Here is a 5,040-nt window from a genome sequence, read left to right as displayed (position 1 = left end):
CACACACACACACACACACACACACACACACACACACACACACACACACACACACACACACACACACACACACACACACACACACACACACACACACACACACACACACACACACACACACACACACACACACACACACACGTACGTCACATTTGGAATTACGTTTTGTTTTTCAGCTACTAGAATGTTGATTAGTTACTCGTTTATACGAAAGGGAATGCACAGTCACAATCCGCAGTTTCTACCACACCCAGGCTCACTATAAGTGAGTAACATATATATCTCTTTGGTCGGGGATTGTGAGAATTGTGAATTCAAAAGTAGTTTGTAAACACGATCGACTGACTGGGAACGCAATAGTTCCTCACAAAATGTGCTTGCACTTTAAAGTGGACTTGACAGTCGCACAGATTAATTTATGACCTTGAAACATCATGAGTGAATGTAAGAATATTTCTTCTTTTGAGTGTTATGACATCAGTAAGGCTCGCTATAACAGGCGGCGGGTACTAGTTTCAATCTCAAATTCTGCACTGTCCGTTACAACCTATACCTGTATTTTCCTAGTTTCGACCATGGGCGCAATGGCTCGGGTTCCGAATAGCGACTGTCATAACAGCGACTGTCAATAGAGCGACTTCACAATCGCGATTCTTTTAAAACAGCGACCATCACAACAGCGACCACATGATAGCGATTGTATTATAAGAGCGACTGTCATAACAGCGACATTATCGCATCAGCAGTCCTCCGAATGTTGCTATCATTATTTTTTTATTATTGAAAGAAAATATATTATTAAAATAATTAAAAAAAAATACTTATACATCATTTCAGGTAACAATATTTTTTGCACATACTGTGTGAAAATGAAATGAAATTTATGAAACAAATTATCTAAATTGAAATTATACAACTTTCATATGTGGACTAAGGTAAATGGTGTTATCATTGCACAAAAAGTTGCCTAACATTGATAACATATTATAACAAGGAGTCTAGGGTTGGGTTGTTCAAAAACTAATTCTGGCGTTAGTTTATCTTGATGTTCATGATGCTTAATGTCAAGATAGATTTAACGTCAAGATAATGCAAAATTTTATTTTAAACAGCCCAGTCCAGAGGTTCAACATCATTATGAGCATGCAGGAGGGGAGCGCATCGAATGTAGGATGTTTCGGCCACTAACGTTTCGGCCAGAACTCTGCAGGGTAGGACGTTTCGGCCAGTCCTCCAAATGTTGCTATTATTATTTACTTGTTATTGAAAGAAAATATATTATTAAAAGAATGAAGAAATATATATACATACATATATATATATATATATATATATATATATATATATATAATTTCAAGTGACAATATTTTTTTAACATAATATGTGAAAACGAAATTAAATTTGTGAAACATATCTAAATTGAAATTATACAGTGCACCAAATTATCTAAATTAAAATCATACAACTTTCATGTGTGGACTAAGGTAAATGGTGTTATTGTTGCACAAAAAGTTGCCCAACATTGATAACATATTATAACAAGGAGTCTAGGGTTGGGTTGTTCAAAAACTAATTCTGGCGTTAGTTTATCTTGATGTTCATGATGCTTAATGTCAAATAGATTTAACGCCAAGACAATGTAAAAATTTGTTTTGAACAACCCAGTCCAGAAGTTCAACATCATTATGAGCATGCAGGAGGGGAGCGCATCGAATGTAGGATGTTTCGGTCACTGACGTTTCGGCCAGAACTCTGCAGGGTAGGACGTTTCGGCCAGTCCTCCAAATGTTGCTATAATTATTTACTTATTATTGAAAAAAATGTATTATTAAAAGAATTAAAGAAATATATATCATTTCACGTGACAATATTTTTGCACATACTGTGTGAAAACGAAATTAATTTTATGAAACAAATTATCTAAATTGAAATTATTCAGTGCACCAAATTATCTAAATTAGAATTATACAGCTTTCATGTGTGGACTAAGGTAAATGATGTTATTGTTGTACAAAAAGTTGTCTAACATTGATAACATATCATAACAAGGAGTCTAGGGTTGGGTTGTTCAAAAACTAATTCTGGCGTTAGTTTATCTTGATGTTAAAAGTCATGGTAACGCTCTGTGTTACCATGATGTTTAATGTCAAGATAGATTTAACGCCAAGATAGTGCAAAAAATTATTTTGAACAACCCAGTCCAGAAGTTCAACATCATTATGAGCATGCAGGAGGGGAGCGCATCGAATGTAGGATGTTTCGGCCACAAACGTTTCGGCAACTGACGTTTCGGCAAGAACTCTGCAGGGTACGACGTTTCGGCCAATCCTAAATGTTGCTATTATTATTTACTTATTGTTGAAAGAAAAATATTATTAAAAGAATTAAAAAAACCGACGTAGGACGTTTCGGCCAGTCCTCCAAATGTTATTATTATTTACTTATTGAAAGAAAATATATTATTAAAAGAATTAAAGAAATATATATCATTTCAAGTGACAATATTTTTTGCACATACTGTGTGAAAACGAAATTAAATTTATGAAACAAATTATCTAAATTGAAATTATTCAGTGCACCAAATTATCTAAATTAAAATTATACAGCTTTCATGTGTGGACTAAGGTAAATGGTGTTATTGTTGCACAAAAAGTTGCCTAACATTGATAACATATCATAACAAGGAGTCTAGGGTTGGGTTGTTCAAAAACTAATTCTGGCGTTAGTTTATCTTGATGTTAAAAGTCATGGTAACGCTCTGTGTTACCATGATGTTTAATATCAAGATAGATTCAACGCCAAGATAGTGCAAAAAATTATTTTGAACAACCCAGTCCAGAAGTTCAACGTCATTATGAGCATGCAGGAGGGGAGCGCATCGAATATAGGATGTTTCGGCCACAGACGTTTCGGCAAGAACTCTGCAGGGTACGACGTTTCGGCCAATCCTAAATGTTGCTATTATTATTTACTTATTATTGAAAGAAAAATATTATAAAAAGAATTAAAAAACCGACGACCGAGAAACCGACCTGTAAATTCACTTCAGTGAACTTATCTCACGAAGTGAACACAAACATGTAAACACAAACAAATAAATATGAGCGATAGAAACATAAGTCTGCGACCTTTTGAGCATATTTCATTCTGAACCTATCTCACAAAGTAAACACAACTGAACGCGTAAATACAAACACGAAAACACAAGCAATTGAAACAAGTCTGCGACCATTCTGACCGGTCGGTAGTAAAGTCGCTATTATTACAGTCGCTGTTATAATGCGGTCGCCATTAGGACAGTCGCCGTTTTGAAAGTCGCTCACCTGATTACGTCGCCCTTATGAAGTCGCTATTATGACTGTCGCTGTTTTGACAGTCGCTATCCGGCCCGGATCCCGGGCGCAATATAGCAATAGAAAATTAATTATTGATTTTGTAAATTAAAATGTATCAACGTAATATGCAATTTTGTGGGCGGAAATGAAAATAAAAAAAAATACCTTGCTACAAGCAAATATACTAATGAACGAAGTCTGTAGCATAGAATCGGGACGCCATCTTGTCGTCTGTCAATTGACGGCTTCGGTACTTCCGACAGTACCTCGCCAGGTACATTTTCTTGAAGGAATGTTATGGAGCGGAGATACATGCATTCCTTCAAGCTGCAAGAACTTTGTATACCCCGCAAGCTGAGAGAGTGGTTGAAAAGCCCGTCAACGTCTCTCACGACGACGAGAACGAGGACGAGCCGGATGACATTTAATTTGCAGGTAATGATTTATTAAACACAGGTTAGGTTAGGTTAGGTTAGACGAATTTATCATCCTTTCATTTCTTCGACGTCGGTATTTATCATCACAAACATGGCGTACCATTCGTCCGACAGGACTTCGTTACTTACGAAATCTGTTTTAGCACCTTTTTTGTTTTCTATTTCCGCTCACAAAATTGCATATTGCGTTGATACATTATAATTTACAAAATTGATAATTAATTTTCTATTGCTATATTGCGCCCATGATCGAAACTAAAAATTTACCCCTATACCCAAATGCCTTATTCGGACATTATAAACATAGTCTTATAAGTCGTGGAGTCTACAATCACCGATCTACACACACACATCAGCTAACACTGGTTCCAGCCAATCAGAACAGCTTCTCATTGTCCCTGAGCCAATGATAAAGCATCTTCTCGTAGCCACTAAATGTAAACCCACAAGCGTAGAGTAAGCAACTACCCAACTCGCAGTACAATAGAGTAAAAAAATACGTAAATAGTTTGCTTAGTAAATTTTTAGAATTGCACACCTACGCAATATAGCAATAGAAACTTAATTATTAACTTTGAAAATTATAATACATCAACGTAATATGGGATTTTCTTGGCGGAAATCAACAATAAAAGTTGTTAAAACAGATTTACTATCTAACGAAGTCGCGGCGGTTGAATGATACGCCATGTTTGTTTCGATAGATGCCGAGGAGGTCGACGAAATGAAAGGATGATCATTTACAAAAATAATATTTAATTTTCTAATGCTTTATCGCATAGGTGTGCACAACTATAATAAAACCATTTACTTTAACGAAGGTGTTCAGTTAAGTTGCACTATTTACGCAACGCTAACAGTACTTCAAATGCTCTAATCAAGCTGTTGAGTACAGTATGGCATATCACACTGATTAATCAAACGCTAGAATCAAAATATCATGTGTAGGATGGCATAAATGTACGAAATTCAAATGCTGCAGGATGAAAACCGAGTTCAGTGTACGATAACAACTTATAGAAAAAATTCAAACAATGGGACCTCTATCACGAGTAGAATGAAAATGGCAGACGAATTTCAAACGCTTTAGTCAAAATGCTAATTCCAGTAAGGCATCTCACACGGACTAATAACGCTAGAATCAAAATATTATGTGTAAGATGACAAACAAAAGAAATTCAAATGCTGGACTGGGGTGAAAATGGAATACAAAGTGTAGGATAACTTATAGGCAATTTTTAAACTTAGGAGTCACTGTCAGGAGTAGC

This window comes from Oratosquilla oratoria, chromosome 18, assembly GCF_046742065.1.
Source record: "Oratosquilla oratoria isolate Oo_2021 chromosome 18, ASM4674206v1, whole genome shotgun sequence".
Lineage (NCBI taxonomy): Eukaryota > Metazoa > Arthropoda > Malacostraca > Stomatopoda > Squillidae > Oratosquilla > Oratosquilla oratoria.
This window is presented reverse-complemented; position numbering follows the sequence as displayed.